This window comes from Haliotis asinina, chromosome 3, assembly GCF_037392515.1.
Source record: "Haliotis asinina isolate JCU_RB_2024 chromosome 3, JCU_Hal_asi_v2, whole genome shotgun sequence".
In the NCBI taxonomy this organism is placed as follows: domain Eukaryota; kingdom Metazoa; phylum Mollusca; class Gastropoda; order Lepetellida; family Haliotidae; genus Haliotis; species Haliotis asinina.
Genome location: NC_090282.1, coordinates 37,915,736 through 37,933,700, shown reverse-complemented (window position 1 = coordinate 37,933,700; position 17,965 = coordinate 37,915,736). Strand labels below are relative to the sequence as shown.

The window sequence follows — 17,965 nt, the reverse complement described above, 5'->3', positions numbered from 1 at the left end:
AATGGTGACCCTTGTTTAGAAGTTGTTTGATCAGGATTACAACATTCAACGTCTGCAGTTGTTCGCAGATCAACAATTATCCACAGGCCCTCGGTTATTTGCCAAGACTTTTAAAAAATAAAAATTACTATTTAAAACTTTGAGTTGACAACCGATTCGAGTCAGGGACATCTCCAAAAATGTCCTATATTACTTGTATATTTTAAATATTTACTCCCCGCACGACACGACGGCATGTACAATTAAGCTGTGTTGGTGATATGCATCATTTGGTTTCTGTGCTTAGGTTTAAGATATCGGAAGCATACTGTCGATTTGCTTACGAGCATAAACGAGCCTTTGCATGATGTTCTCCCTGACATAATATTTGTACACGATAAGCCTGTTTGCACCGGCCCTTTGAATTCCCAGTATAACTGTGTCAGGACGACATACGTATCGGATAAGATCGCCTTCGATATATATACGAGTGTTCTTTTCACCGTTGGAGGATACTGCGAAGAAAACAGACAGCTTCCGTTTGTCATCTGTATAAAAGATAGATATTATACACACCCCACCCCAAACCCTCTCCATCCCTACCCTCGTGAAAACACGCTTTTCACATTCCATCTGCAATGTCACGATTGCCTTAAACCAGATCGCGGTTAAGTATGAAAAAAGTTCCGGTGGTACTCATTTCAAAATTCATGATTTCTACCATGATTAACTTTGGAAATATTTTTTTGCCACGTCGAAATCTGTTTACTCAGCAGTTCCAGCCATCATATATAATCAGCGTAATGGTAGAATAGATAAATATTCTGCGGTACAGATAGATAAACTGCGTATGCAGATAAATATTGCGCAAATATTACGTGTAAAAAACTCAATCCCTATTAAGTCTATTGCCGACAAGTACGCTTGAATCTATAAACATACTCAGTAAATTTGGTCTTTCATGCGCTCATACAGAAAAGGTCAAATGTTAGTTTGCGTACGGGTGAATTTGTTCCTGTGACCAGACCTACTAGAATTTGGAGAAAGCAAGACCCACGTGCTCCAAATGAAGTTATCTTACCTCACACATGAATGTCGCTTTCTGATTGGCTAAGCGCTATTCTATTATTTTAGGTGTACCCCGCTTACAGGCGATGTATTATTTTCAGTGTACACCGCTGGGAATTCCGAACTCTTCTGGTGCTTCATGGTAGTACTTCTTTGTCTCGAATACCATTGAATCACGCACGAAACACGGAAATTACCGATGTTTTGCAATTGAAAATCGATGGAAAGGAGATAACATTGTGTCGTCTGCATAATTTCAATTCGTCTCGCATTCAACAGAAGTGCTTCAAACAGTTCAAAGTTAAAATTCAGGTGTTCGGTAAGATAAATCTTACCGAACACCTGAATTTTAACTTTGAGCTGTGAACAACTTATAGTAAGGGAGCATAGGTATAGTAACTGAGGTATATTGAGAGGTTCTGTTTTAGCAAATGTACTTGGCAACATTCTGTCTTTCTTATCGTTTCTCATATCATAATCAACTATAAATAACAAACACGTCAACCAACATTTATGACTGATATTTTATCGGTTTGTCAATGAATAAATACATCGGTATTCTTATCCCTATTAAACAAATATCCCTATTAAACTACATTTGTCCAGTACACTTTGAATTATGAAACAGTTGTTCCAACTGTGGAGCATGTTTGAAAGGCACTTGAACGATTGTTTGGTTGCTGTTTAACGCTGCTCTCGTCAATATTCCAACAGTCTGTAAATAATCGAGTCTGGACCAGATAAGCAGATGATTAGTATCACGAGCATAGATCGATGACATCGGCCTACGAAGTCAGGGACCTCTGAAGATCCGGATTAGGACTGACCTTCATTAACCCATGCTTGTTGGAAGAGGTGACTTACGAGATCGGGTGGTCAGACTCGCTGACTTGGCTGACACACGTCATCGTATCTCCATAGCGTAGATCGATGCTCACACTGTTGATCACGGGATTGTCTGGCCCAGAGCCGATTATTTACAGTCGCTGCCACATAGCTAACCAGCCAACCAAGTCAGCGAGCTTTAGCACCCGATCACATTACTCTCCTCATACAACATCATGGCTGAATGTGATTACATGAAGAATTGAAATTAATGTGACATCGTGCCGTCTGTTTCTGTTATTATTTTTGTGACAATGAGTAGGGATAGGAGATTGGGTTTTGTTTAAACACGTTCTTCTCAGCACGATATGTCGTACTAATCCTTGTCTTGTAAAGCGTGTCTTATTGCTAAAATCACCACAAACGTCTTTGGTGAAGTAACTGCCATTTTGGACGTAACGTCACCAGTCAACCAAAAGATGCTACAACAAACAAATGTCAACGAGTGAAATATGATGCTCACCTTAAATCAAACATTAAAGTAACATGTTCTGACAGCGTTGACTGCACATGCAGTGGTTTGCTAGTCTGCTAAATGTGAGATATGTTTAGGTCTTTTACATGTACGATTGTTTGGTAAATAGTGGCCGTTATCATCTATACGTGTATTGTTTGTTGTTCAAGGTCCTACTCAGCAGTATTAAGGCTGTTCGACTGTGGTTTGTATATATGCTCTTGTGTAGACGAGGTTAATCTCGAGGGCATCTCAGTGTACAGTGTATTTCCATCTAGCTACAGAGGTCCACTGCATGCTGCAATGGCTTTAGCCCTTGACGTCATCCATACGTGTCATATCGAGGTCAGCTTAACGTGTGGTGCTTCATGAATCGAGTTCATCCACACGTGCAAAGTTTTAGCCATGAAGGTCATCCACACGTACAATGCTTTAACTATCCGCGTCATCTACACGTACAGTACTTTAACTATCTGCGTCATCCACACGTACAGTGCTTTAACTATCCGCTTCATCTACACGTGTAATATAATAGCACCTAGCCATCGACGTAATCTACACGTGGATTGCTTTAGCTATCGACGTCATCCACACGTGTAACATGTTAGAGCCTAGACATCGAGGTCATCTACACGTGTAATATGTTAATAACTAGCCATTGAAGTCATCTACATGTGCAGTGCTACAGCTGTTGGTGTCATCTACATGTGCAGTGCTATAGCTGTTGGTGTCATCTACATGTGCAGTGCTATAGCTGTTGGTGTCATCTACATGTGCAGTGCTATAGCTGTTGGTGTCATCTACACGTGCAATGCCTAGCCACCAAGGTCATCTGCATGTGCGATGCTTTTACTATCCACGTCATCTATGTGTAATATGTTAGCATCTAGCCATCGAGGTCATCCACACGTGCATTCCTTTAGCCATCGATATCTACATGTGCAGTATGTTTGCATATAGCCATCGAGGCCAACTACCCGATGCAGTGTTTTAGTTAATTACGATCTAGGACAGCGAGATAGTTGGGCGAGTTCCAAATTTTCTTATCAAGAATGGACGCACAGAACCACTTGCTACGCATACACATGTATGATGACACGCACTGCTGAGTTCTGCAGCTATATTAATGAGGCTCGTGTAACCTGTGCATCTGTTAGGAAGAAGAAGCTGGGTTGTGGACGTGGGCTGCTACACTGAAAATAGTTCGACAGTGCACAAGACACTGACACTCCTCTGGCTGTAGAAAAAGCGGCTGATATGGTCCACCATAAGTTGAAGTGTTACGCCATTTCTAACATGTAGTTTGCGTGGTGAACGTTTAAATCATTCGAGATAAACCGCAAGCTGATGATAACACATTATAAACAGGCCTGACGAGAACTGATAAACAACAGCTTGTTACCTTGATTACATACATAACGACCTAGTTGGATGCTAGTTTGACAAACATCATCTGTAGTCCACCCACCCAGTGCCTCGTTCGTCACGCTGAAGAACCAAGGGTACAATAAGTGAAGCATATTTCTAGTCTCCGCCAGATATTGCTGAATACTGCTGATTTTGGAGTAAATCCTGACTCACTCATTCACTCACGCTTAATAAGAGCATTTCAGGTTTGATGAAGTTTGATCCTGTGTTGATCTGTTATAAGTGCCCAACACTGCCAATTAGTGCCATAGGTGAATAACACCGTTTTTGTGTTCCGATTGATATCAAGCATATTCGCTGAAAAAGGTTTTTGTTTTCGTTCTGGTAGCCACAGGTGTCTCCTTAGTCTGTGGATGTTGCAGGTGTTGACAGGTGATCCTGTTTGAGGGGTTTCCGAAATTGCTAGATGTGCAGGATGACGTCCTGGGCCCCGTTCCTCAAAGCGATCTTAGCGCTACGATGATCCTAACTCCCATACTTTAACGTAGACTTACGACTGCTGTAACGCTACGAGGATCGTAACTCCCATATTTTAACTTAGACTACCGACTGTCGTAGTGCTGTGACCGCTTTGCATCGTTTGTCCTGGTCAAAACAGCAGATGATGTATTCAAGCCGGTGGTGGGGTCATGAGTTCGTCAAAGAGTTCGTCTTCGGGTTCAATCCCCCAACGTGTGCACACAGTTTGATATTTAAGGTGTGTGATAAAATATTTCCGGCGTAAGCGGTATAAATGCCGGAAACGCAGATACAACTCTGCTTTCCGATCAATAAACCGAAAACCTTGTACCAGGGTTTTTATTGCCAACACAATATTAATGTGTTACTTTCTGAATCTGCAGTCATCGGTTTTACTTTGTGGTTAGTCATCTTCAAGGCGCCATCTTCAGCAGATTCTCACCCGCCTATATTTACCAGTGGTGCTGAAGAAGCAAGAGGCCGTGTCTGTCCCCGACACAGTCAACCACACACAGGCAATATGGATTCTACAAATATTTAATTACATGGTCTCGCATTGATGCAATAATTACTGTTTGACATTATTGAATTGGAACGCCAGATATGACCTGTGTAAATTAGATAACGTTGAGCTTCACTGGCAAAGAACACATCAAACAAATCAGCGTAATTAGGCCATGGACTTTCTGTTTAGGTGAAAACCATCAACACCCTTTCATGTTGATGATACGGTGATCAAACTGACAAGAGATGTTTAGAGTACTTACTCACTAAACCCAGGGGATTTCCTGAGTATAATTCGTCCTCAGTGAACTGTTCGAGTGGCGTGGTGGAATAGTTACCGTTCTCCATGTTCTTAGCCATTAATGAGCCGACCAAGACTCTTTAAGTACAGGGTCGATGGGGTAGCCTAGCGGTTAACATCGTGACACTGAAGACCCTGGTTCGATTCCCCACAAGTGTAGTGCGTCTGACACCCATTTCTGGTGTCCCCCGCAGTGATAGTGCTGGAATATCATTAAAACCGGCATGAAAACCCTCAGATAAATACACACTGCTGTGATAATTCTTGAGTATTATGGGGCGTTAGGGCAGTCTTGTGGCTAAGGCGTTCTCTCGTCACGTCAGAGGACCTACATGGGAACAGCGTGAAGCCCATTTCTAGTGTCCCCCTTCGCGGTAATGCTGGAACATTGCTGAAAGCGGTGTAAAGTTAAATTCATTCACTTAGTCACTCTTGAGTATTGCTGATTGTGGCCTAAAATAACATTCGCCATCACTGTTTACTGTCAGACAAAACTCTTTGCAGAGACTACACTCTTTTTTGGTCTAATGGATGGAGGGTGTATTCTGGAGTGAACGAGTGGCGACGTACGCAATACCTTGCTGCATCTAATGTCTTGGATCTGAAACTGAGCAACATGTGGTTGATGCTATGAGCGACAATCCAGACTACGGCATAAAATAACGTATACAAAAACCGATCCTACGATGTTTCACACTAGTCTAACATCACGTCTAAATGTTGCTTTCAAGATTTTCACGTAAGAAACGGTGGCAGTATTAGTGCGCTACCCCGTCTCAGAATCCTTAAATTATGTATTCTGACAAGATACTCGCCCAAATTAAGATTCTACTTCTGTCAGCATCGCACCGCTGCTTTCATCAAATTTGAAAACATCTGCATCACTTCTGACACTCATCCAACCTGCAACAGGATGACATGTATGACTGAACACTGTTCAGACCGACATCGAACCAGCCTCCCTCCACTCACTTGAGTCCCTACTTCACAAGCCACCTCATGATTTGAGTGTCAGATTATACATTTGATTCTAGAACACGATCTTCAGACAGAGCTAAGAATTCCTCGCCTTTTCATCAAGGACTCAACAAAGCAGGCTCGCCATTCATTCACACAGTGTCTTCACATGACCCAGTAACACACGACCGAAGCCTTAGATACTGGTATATTGCAAAGCAAATCGTTTGGTGGAAGCTGCCTAACGACACGATTAGTATATCTCTGACCAGGAAACGTTGTCAGACCGCTTCCTATCAGCCTTGATGAGGATTGAGGAATTTAGCGATACGGCTTCAGTCCTGCGAGCGTTCTTCAGCTCGATGGTAGCGCTACGAAATTAGTCCGCCCAGCGGAAGGATACTGGAGTGATAGCTCGTGGTTGTATTGCTTGAGATAGCCGGAGTGGATACAATGTATGGACCGTCCAATGTGAGTATACAAACACCATACGTTTATCATTGCTTTTGTTTGTACGGTACTTATGTCTTATGGAGTATGCATTTGTATCAATTGAGGAAGCCGAATCTGCAAGGCCCTTTTGCTGATGGTTTTAGATTTTAGAAGTTTAGATTATGTATATTTGGTTACATGAGGTTGTGTTCAGAAGTTTCAGAATTTAAACATGAATGGAACCATTCTCTGAAAATGCACAAAGGTGATGGTATTGTGAACACAGTATTACATGAAGCTACTGAGACATGTGCGTGTATGGTGGTATGTATTGTGTATTACATGAGTTAGGGAAAAGGTGACGTAGACTTGCACCACAGTTATGTGTTTTCTTTGCCTTCTATTAATATTCGTATTCTAATCTTGAAGGATTTCACATCTCGACATAAATATCTTGGAGACTAAGTATAGGTTATGTGGGAAAGGGCGATAGAGTGCATGTCTAGCCTTGTTCCGCTGAACATTCCAACTGCCCCAGACTTTGGTGTTTACATTTCACAGCTTTTGAGGTACAATCGAACCTGCTCTTTTCATCAGGATTTCATACCACTTTTCCTCGGAAGTTGTTTCATAAGGTTATTAAACTGAAGGCCTCTGACAAGCTTTTTTCAAGAAGTTTTCTGATACACATGTAGAGGAAACTTCCCAATTTGATGGCAACAAATGACGTCAGATGCAATGCCCAATGTTGACTTATACCAGATATTACCGCATTATTTCAGATAAACAATTCTCTAGACTTATGATACGTTCACCTTTTCGCGAACACCTGGTATCGTCGCTATTTCACAGTGATTCATAGACACACACTCTGTCATTGTACCGCATGGTTACAATCACTGGAATGTCAAACAACATGGTATACAATGTCCTCATGTTATAATCACAATTGTACAATCGGCTCTGCTTTTAGCAGAGATATCTTATAGATGTGGTTTTGCCGCTTCTATTTGACCGCTGGTGTAACTTGGTGTTTAAGCATTCGTTAGAAGATTCCGGATTCGTTTCCGGGTTCAATGTTTGAATCCCATTTCCGATGTCACCCAATGCTTTTCGCCAGGGCACAGCTGAAACCTGACCTAATAACCCATACCTCAAATACGCAATGTTCTGGTGTTACTCAACTTGTCATTGAGTTTAACTATTGTGCCAAATCCTTTGTATAATTTTTTTTAAGTTTTTTGTTGTTGATGTTGTTTTCTTTTTTCTTATAAAAGTTTGGGTTTTTTTCGTTAGTTTGTTTGTGTTGTGCTTTTGGGTTATTATGTTGCCTTTTCGAGAAAGTGCCTATGTATCTCGCTTCGTCAGATACAGAAGCATTCATTCACTCACTCGTACACCTGTATACAGTTCTTTGTACTTGCTGGATATCGACCACGTTCATAACCCCGAATGTTCTTCCACTTCTACTCAAACTGATTTCTTCTGAAACACAAGTCACATCTTTTTGTTTGGTTAGTGTTTATTTATACGCTGTAAAGGGTGCATTATCATGTCCAAAGGTCATCATTGAGTGTCGTGAACGTTATGTGCATAATGCCAAGCTGAATAGCTCCCGCTATTGCCAGAAGGATACACGGAATGACCTGCTGGCAAGTGTGGAAGAATGCAATAGTTGAGCCACTCCATGAACCGAAAAACACTACTTGGCCAACGAAATACCACACTTCCATCATGCACCCTTTTATAATAACGTAAATACTGACAAGTATACCAAGCACGGTTACATATTCTGAAACACTAACGTAAACATTACTCCAATCGTCAGTCTTGAGGTTTCCTCACAATCATGCTTAACATTAAATATTCACAATGTGTGTTCTGGACAATAACATTATTCTTAAAAGTAAGTGAATTCCTCTTGAAACTTCTTTAACACAGTATTAGCCTCGATGATATGTGCGATAACATTGCACATATTTCCAAACACGTACAGGCGGAGCGCATCTCGTACGTGGTAGCAACGATACACGTCGAGCTGACTGAGCTCTCCCGCAGCAAGTAATTACAGTCGGAAGGATCTTAAGCTCTTTAGCATGTGGTAGAACATTATAACTGTTTAACTGTTTCTGAGACTTGTGAGTTGCGATGGTCGTCAGTCAGATCACGGTCAAGTATTGGATAAGGATTCATCCTGTAACGGAGCGAAGGTGCGCCCTTAACAAAATAAGGAAGAGCTAAAAGCCTGAATGTATTCCAGTGTATGAATTATTTCTTACGGAATCCGAATTCTACTACAGAGTTCACAATAATGACACGAGAAGGTTTGTTAGTGTATTTTGAACACAAGGGAAAACAGGAGACAGTGATCGCGAAGGTGAAGCGAAATGTTCGCGTCTCTTTATGCACCTCTAATCACAACAGACGCGAATCGAGCGCGACCAAGGCAATGTTTTCACCTGAACAGTTGCGTAAGGAAGCGGTCACCGTCTCTAAAGAATCCGTGACACATGAGCAAAGTACGTCTAACACCTGTTTATGTCCTGCACAGATCTCTGATGACGTTTATTGAGCGAGGGCGCCTTGTGTCAGCGCTTGTGAGTAGGTGATTAACTTACACGATATTTCACCACGAGTACAGTTCGGACGTACACCACGTGTTTGTTGCTGTTCCCGGACACGTGGCATACTTGTTGTACCAGGTCCATAGAGTGTGTCACCTACAATGATTTAGGCATTGGCAGTACAGTTCATAATTCATTAAAAGTTAAAATAGTCACAGGAATGGTATGTAGACATTCCACACCGCTTCTCCAGTTGTCTTCGACACGACGTGGGCAAAGTTATGAGTTTATGCTACAGCGAAGTGATTCTGATAAGGCAACTCCAACTTTTGAACAAAAACATGTTAACGTGCTCTTCCACAAGTTGTAATATATTTCACAACTGATATTCTCAGATAACCGCCCGTTCTATATATATATATTTTAAGAGACCCGTGTAGGTTCATTAACTTGAGCCTTTTTCACAAACTTTATCTTACATGATAACACGGTGGTATTACTAGCCTAGTATAAGGCAGACTGGACGCATATTGCGTACAATTGCCATGTTTTGTTGTACACAACCCCACATCATGTTGCCTGTATTTTTTTCATATGATTACAATGATTACATGGTTACCAGCGGCCATTGTACACCACAAGGACGACGAACAAAGCAAAGTTAACGTTGGTGGATGGATAAATATACACCACTCAGTTCATTCCTCGGTCAGTGTCAAGGGTTATGGTCCATCCGCATACTGAAACACTGTCTTCCTTAAGATTAGACTTTGTTCCAGCTACACGATCTGTAACCAGCAGTTAATGGGTACCCGGAAGGATGTGAAGATTTTATTAATTCTTGAGGCGCTCACACTTTGGCTGAGTTTGTGTATTCCCGAGGAGCTGAAAATGCAAGATCACTGTGCACAGATATTAAACAGTAGTGCTTATGTAACGTCATGATGATTCACTTTGTGAATGGAAGGTGGCTCGTTAAAAGCGTTCTTATCAGGATACGTGTAAGTACGTGTTTCGCTCGACCCTGGTTGATTCACCATATGGCTACAATGTGTGAAGACCATTTATGACAACCGTTGGTGTGGAACTCCTGGGATATGGTTAAAGCGACGTAAAACCTCTCATGCACCCTTGCCACTCTATGCAAAACGTTAAAACGGTATCGTAAATAAATTAGGTTAACGAAAGATACGTACTTTACACTTTTACTTATTTCTTTTTTCTTTCTGTTTGTTTTGTTGGTTTTTGTGTTGATGTGTATTGTTTGTTGGGGGATATTGTGTGTTTGCTCTTGGTTTTCTTCTTTTTTTGTTTTGTTTTGTCTTATTGTTTGTTTTTGGGTTTTTCTATTGTTGTTTATATTTTTGTTTCTTGTCGGTTTTGTTTGTGGGTTGTGTTTTTCCATCCTCAGGAATTTCTCAGTCATTCTAACACGGCTCATCAACCCTAGATTGTAGGACTGTCTGAATAATTCAACCTCACATGGGAATGGAAATCGTTAGATCTATTAGCTGTGGCAGGTTGATATACTCGAAGTGTCGGGTTCTACTTGTGACGTCCGCTAGACATACCTTTGTAGCGCTGATCTCCAGGAATGATGGCGCATATTCGTCTACGTTGTACACGACGTGAAAGACTTATTTGTGTGGGGGCTTATTTTCTTGTTGTGGTGAGACATTGTATCGTGACATCAGAGAAATTACCCAGTTAACAAGCAAAAAATATACCTTTTATATTAAGTTTCAATTTGGGCTTGCGCATAACTAATCGGGCGCCAATGATTGCTAATAAATAAGAAGTAAACGTTTTAGCTTCTGTTTCTTTCTTCTCTATAATTACAGCGTTCCCTCAAACACATTAGCCTTGCAAGTCAGGAGGGAATGATGCGTTCTTGGAAGCATGATAATTATAACCTTAAAACAGGCAAGTCCCAATAAGCAGACTGAAGATCTGAGGTCACCGATCGTGTATGGAGACAACTCGTTCTCATTATTTCCATAATGTGGAAATTATAACTTGCTCAGGTCTAATCATCACGACGTATTATCAGGAAGGATCTCTCCGCGAGTGTTCCTTTTGACGCCTCGATTTGATGATTCCAGCTGTAATTGAATACTGATTAACTGAATTGAAGGCAGTTTCATTTCTCTTCATCTTCAAGTGAGATTATATGTAGGGGCCAAATCTATGTTGTGTTTCAGACCGCCTTGCACACTATTCAACATATATCGGAGTGACAGTTCAATGTACGAGGAGCGTCATAACTAATGCAGATTGCAGACTTTAACTAAAACTACTGATGTTTGAGATTCGAACCTGTGATCACACCATGCCACCTCACACCTCAGGGCGACCCAGATAACCGACATGAGTACGAATATGCGAATCTGTAATATCTTAGTTTAGAGGACATAACGGCAGCAATGATTGATTGACTTAAGTCAGTCATGAAGCAGCGTTCCCCAGCTAAACAAGACAACTGGCAACTTTTGTTTCAGATTACGCTTTGAAAATATTTTGAGGAAGTTATCAATTTTAAGCTTCAACTTGTGTCAGTCTGTGCCATTGGTTATTCAAGGTCTTTAGCGTTCAAATGTTTTGGGTTTTTTCCAGTTCATACGAGAGATAATTGACGACTGAGACAGAATATACATATAGCCAATACCTGTCGCTCGGAATACCTCGTTTTATCCTGTTTGAGGCTGCATGATAAGAAAACTCATTCCGATTATCACGTTTCTGATCCGGTAAGCAACTGATCGGTCCCGCTCGTATGAGTTCGTTCTGAAAAACAAGTCAAAACACTGATTACACAACAGTCTCGTTTCCTGTTGTCTGGGTTCCGTCCTGTTGCGCAACTTAGTGCAATAACCAGTCCAAAATGTGATACATAAATATTAATCAGTATGATCAGATACTGCTAAGCACTTTTATAATGCAATGCTACGCTGTGTCTAATCCTTGCAAACACGTCGTACACAGAGCTTTGTCATTCAGCGAGCTCTGACAAATGGAATCCTGGAAATCTCAAAACGAGGCTCTCTCGCTAGAAAAGTTACTGATATTATATAAATCTCATTGTCCGTTACAGAACTACACTAAAGAAGCGCAAACAACACATAACAGGTGTAACCAGTGAGCCAGATGCATTTTGATTCATTTTACGACCTCATCAAACAAGGACAGCCAGTGAAGTCTAAGTTAAGGTATGCTGCCTACACCACGCCATCAAACATAGAAATACGGTGTGATTAAAGTTTAAAATTAAAATGCATTTGTAAATAACAATTTCATATGAAACAAAAAATTGGTATTCAGTGTATCCAGGGTTGTTTGTGATGTCTATTTTCACTTTCACACGAGCAAAAAATCCGGATCGGCTGAAAAAAAATGTTATTGTCTGAACATGTTAATGAGACTCATGTTTCGGCATGAGAACTAAGTTTCTGATTTTAATGAGACTGATGAACATGTCTACCTCATACATTGAGGCTAAATGTGAACTCTTTAGACAGGAAAATAAGCATACACATATATGAGGTTTTGTATGAGGAGGTACGTGTGTATCATGAACCAGGGTTTTACACAACGAGCTCATGTGCGCTCTGTATGCGCAAATGTCAAGATTGAAACACCCAAAATACCAGATCAAGACGGACGCATAAATACAGAGAAGGGCATCAAGAGTACCAACTACCTGTATGAAGCCCATTTCTAGTGTCCCGCGCCATGGCATTGCTAGAATATTGTTAAAAAGCGGCGTAAAACTCAACTCTCCTTCCACATGACTACTGATTCATCCCAGGCTCTGAAGAAATTATCCCATCGTACAGATAATTGCTTTATATTGCCAGAAAGGACCTGTAAAATGCATCGACAGGGGTCGCCTGAACCCCATCTTTTGTAAATCAAGGCAAAACCCTAATCATCATCTGACTATTTAAAATGCATTCACTCCAAACATCTACACCTTCATTACAGTGCAATCACTGACATAGGTTTATATCAGGATCATTGATCTTGGAGTATATATCACTGATGTGATTTTATTCTTGACATCAGCCGTCACAAATGCGAAAGTTATCCCCAAATTAATGCATATCTCGCAAGATTTTCAATTAACCTTCAATCTTTCGTTATGGCTGAGAACTTTCCATCAAATATAAGGATCCCAACTTGAAATTTGTTACTGAGCGGATCATAGCGCCGGTTATGAGAAGAAAACTGGATCTCATGTCTGCGTCGAAAATTCTTCAAGGGGCAGCTCAATGCAGTGGAAATTGTAATATAACCGCAGACAGGAGGGGATAGTTTATGTTGGCAGGTGCAAAAAGCCATCACAGGAACCAATAGAGAGAACACACGCCATGGCTGTCTATGATGTTAGTACTTCCTTTCTTCTTATGAGGTAATAAACGACTTGGTTTATAACATGGAGCCACTAAAGAATGGTGGGAATGTATTGATTCCGGAACTAGAACCATTCATTCCGGAACTAGAATGAGTAATTCCGGAAATAAATTCAGCTTCCAGAATCAACAGGTACAACAATTTCTCTGACATTATTCCGATGACGTTTGACATTATCTAAAATTGTGCAAAGAGACCGATAGTTGCGCCAGTTATGCAGTTTAATGGGCGGTGGGGTACACGAGTGGTTAAAGCAACGAAGTCCCAGGTTCGATTCTCCGCATGGGTTCAATGTGTGAAACCCATTTCAGGTGTCCCCTGAGCTGATATCGCTGTAATACTGCTAAAGGCGGCGTAAAATCATACTCAATCAAATCACTCTGTTTGTTCAAATGACAATTGAAAAGGTCTAGTAACTTTCTGTCACAGAATCAACAGCAAGAACAAAATCTCATAATTCTGATTTATTTAAAAATAGCTCATTATCAGTGATAATTATTATCACAATAACATTCGCTCTAAGCTCATCTCTTGTTTTCTTGAACTAGTAATTTATCAGTGACATCAGTATTAAGGTGATTAAGCTACAGATCGACACCTAAAGCCTGTATACCATGAGGCATGGGAATGGAATGGTGATAATTTCTCTATGCGACATCAGCAATTATCAATCACTAACCTCGAGAGAGAATTTGATGGCAATCCCCGATGTAAACAGCCTTGTATTGTAAAGGATGTCACTGTTCTTTACATAACATTTCAAAGGATATATACTTCGTGACCTCACAGAGCATCACAGAGACTATCGATCGGCGATCATAATTTCCCAACTCTGAGATTAGACGAAGGTGATTCTCTAATGGCTGTTTTGCTGCCGGGGAGAGTTCAACGTATAAGAACTTGGTGAGTTTTAACGTCGCTTTGAAAGATATCCCACTTATATCACGCCTTTTCAGCACAGTGAGAGGGTGGCTTTGGCGTTATGTGTACCAAAAAGCACTGACAAACCTGAAACAATATTGAATTTGAAATGGGATTCGATTCGTGTAGAGGGATCTGGTTGTCCAAGGGACGCAACTCTATACCACGAATAGCGACGACGTTGACCTCTGAAAATATTTGTGAAAAATGACAATCATTTATGTTCCAACAGTATTTCTGTTTGGTGTTTTATCTCTCGCTGTATGAAAATCAGCGAATTTATAAGGGTTCCGCAAATAATCCGTGTCCAACAGTGCAAGTAAATGGTATGTAACATAACTATTTGCAGCATGTTATGCAGTCATTATATAACTTTTTTTTTGCAGTTTTAGAATAGACTAAATCGTTGCACCCGATATTGATTATTTCTAATAGCATAAACGAGTGAGTGAGTATGGTTTTACTCCGCTTTTGGTAATATTCCAGCATTATCATCATTATCAATGATGGTCTTAACGCATTGAACCGATGTGGGGATTCGAACCCGGGGCTATGTCGAGACAGACAAACACTTTACCCACTGGACGACCCCACCTCCCCGATGACATAAACAAGGGATTCCAGTAACGCTAGATGAAGTCGATATAGCTATAATTTGTCACGTGTCAGTGTCGAGACCAATAATTGCTTCAAATTAAATATTAACTGACACAAATAACAGATATATATATAATCGTGATTACACGTGTATCTCAGGACATGTACTGGCTCACTGTGTTGCATGAATGGTTCAGCAGCCGCTGTTGAGTCTTGAAGTAGGTTTAATTTGGTTCCTACTTGTTGCATTGTTTTCTTCATTGAATAATGTATGTGTGAAATTCATTGCAGTACAAAGGAAACATTGATCATCTTCAATCCCTTTCAATCCCTTGGTTTTGTTGAGTAATACTAAGAAAGAACTATTTTCGAACGCCATTAAATAGTAATAAAAAGTATCAAGTCTTATTGTTAAGACGCAGTGTTGGAAGAAAAAGAAGTTTTACGGCAAGCATTCCATCTAAGAACCGTTATATCTGTGAAACGTAACACCAAGAGCCACCTTGTAGTTTGCATCTCCTGTTGCACTGAACACGTGGTGTCATTCTTAACGTCGATACGTTGTTGGAAGGTTGTAGATTGGTAGCGTCATGACACAACGTTATGTCACAACATAATAACTTAAAAACTTTGCAAAGTCACGTTAAGGAAACGTTAAACTTCGGACTCCCCACAACGTTACAACAAAGTTTCCTATAAGTTGGGGTGCGTTGCAAACAACCAATCGCTTGCAAGCGATGTGCGGCGATTCGCCTCACAACAGAGTGCTAACTTTCAGCCGCTAGCAGTCGCAGCAGTCGCAGCAGTCGCTGGATGACGTCGCTTCATTCTCAATGGCGGCTAAGGAAAATTTTAATTCGAAGGCTGAACAAAATTGTTTGACTGTCTAAATGGCAAAAAACAGTTTACATCACAGCATGTTCGGTTTGTTCCACAGGTTCAGTGTAGTCATCAACAAACATGAGTTCAACATTCGTCATCGAGAGACTCTCCTAATACGTTCTTTATTAGCGCCAGACGAGCAAACGGTAAGCCCGGAATAAGCGATTCATTTGCTTACTCTAAGCGATTTTTAGCAACGCAACCTTGGTGTCACGACAGTTTTGTGTGAAACGTTTCACTTGAGATTCTTTCTTCACTGTTCAACTACAGCTTCAGGAAAAATTGAACGACCACATCAACAAGAAAACTGACGAAACATAGAAGCATACTGTATCCTATTGGGAAAGATAGTCAGCTCTACTGTCCTACCTGCGAGTGTATAGTATCTGTTCCTGTAAGGCATAGTATCTGTTCCTGTAAGACATAGTATCTGTTCCTGTATGGCATAGTATCTGTTCCTGTAAGACATAGTATCTGTTCCTGTATGGCATAGTATCTGTTCCTGTATGGCATAGTATCTGTTCCTGTATGGCATAGTATCTGTTCCTGTAAGACAAAGTATCTGTTCCTGTATGGCATAGTATCTGTTCCTGTATGGCATAGTATCTGTTCCTGTAAGACATAGTATCTGTTCCTGTAAGACATAGTATCTGTTCCTGTATGGCATGGTATCTGTTCCTGTAAGACATAGTATCTGTTCCTGTAAGACATAGTATCTGTTCCTGTAAGACATAGTATCTGTTCCTGTATGGGATAGTATCTGTTCCTGTAAGGCATAGTATCTGTTCCTGTAAGACATAGTATCTGTTCCTGTATGGCATAGTATCTGTTCCTGTATGGCATAGTATCTGTTCCTGTAAGACATAGTATCTGTTCCTGTAAGACATAGTATCTGTTCCTGTAAGACATAGTATCTGTTCCTGTAAGACATAGTATCTGTTCCTGTAAGACATGGTATCTGTTCCTGTAAGACATCGTATCTGTTCCTGTAAGGCATGGTATCTGTTCCTGTAAGACATAGTATCTGTTCCTGTAAGACATAGTATCTGTTCCTGTAAGGCATGGTATCTGTTCCTGTAAGACATGGTATCTGTTCCTGTAAGACATAGTATCTGTTCCTGTATGGCATAGTATCTGTTCCTGTAAGACATAGTATCTGTTCCTGTAAGACATAGTATCTGTTCCTGTAAGACATGGTATCTGTTCCTGTAAGACATGGTATCTGTTCCTGTAAGACATAGTATCTGTTCCTGTAAGACATAGTATCTGTTCCTGTAAGACATAGTATCTGTTCCTGTAAGACATAGTATCTGTTCCTGTAAGACATGGTATCTGTTCCTGTAAGACATGGTATCTGTTCCTGTAAGACATAGTATCTGTTCCTGTACGGCATAGTATCTGTTCCTGTAAGACATAGTATCTGTTCCTGTAAGACATAGTATCTGTTCCTGTAAGACATAGTATCTGTTCCTGTAAGACATGGTATCTGTTCCTGTAAGACATGGTATCTGTTCCTGTAAGACATAGTATCTGTTCCTGTAAGACATAGTATCTGTTCCTGTAAGACATGGTATCTGTTCCTGTAAGACATGGTATCTGTTCCTGTAAGACATAGTATCTGTTCCTGTAAGACATAGTATCTGTTCCTGTAAGACATAGTATCTGTTCCTGTAAGGCATAGTATCTGTTCCTGTAAGACATAGTATCTGTTCCTGTAAGACATAGTATCTGTTCCTGTAAGACATAGTATCTGTTCCTGTAAGACATAGTATCTGTTCCTGTATGGGATAGTATCTGTTCCTGTAAGACATAGTATCTGTTCCTGTAAGACATAGTATCTGTTCCTGTATGACATAGTATCTGTTCCTGTAAGGCATAGTATCTGTTCCTGTAAGGCATAGTATCTGTTCCTGTAAGGCAGGTAGTTTATTTTATTTATACAGATGATAAAGTAACATATTCCACATATAGAAATTTGATGACTGTTTACACATTTCTTACCGCACATATAATTTTTAAAAAATACAGCTTCAGCATAGATCAGATTCGAATTATCAAGGTTTAAAGGATTTTTCAATACCTAACGGTGTTTGTAGCTATTGTATATCATAGGGAGACATTTAC

The 17,965-nt window shown here is 40.5% G+C and overlaps 1 protein-coding gene across 1 annotated transcript in view; it reads left to right on the top strand.

Annotated features, from left to right (window-relative positions):
- The first annotated feature begins 6,425 nt into the window (after positions 1 to 6,425).
- LOC137276801 (G-protein coupled receptor 84-like) overlaps positions 6,426 to 17,965 on the top strand; it is a 31,969-nt gene continuing 20,429 nt past the window's right edge. The window contains exon 1 of the mRNA XM_067808444.1: positions 6,426 to 6,506. The gene's annotated coding sequence lies outside the window, so the exon portion shown is untranslated. The remainder of the gene's footprint in view (positions 6,507 to 17,965) is intronic.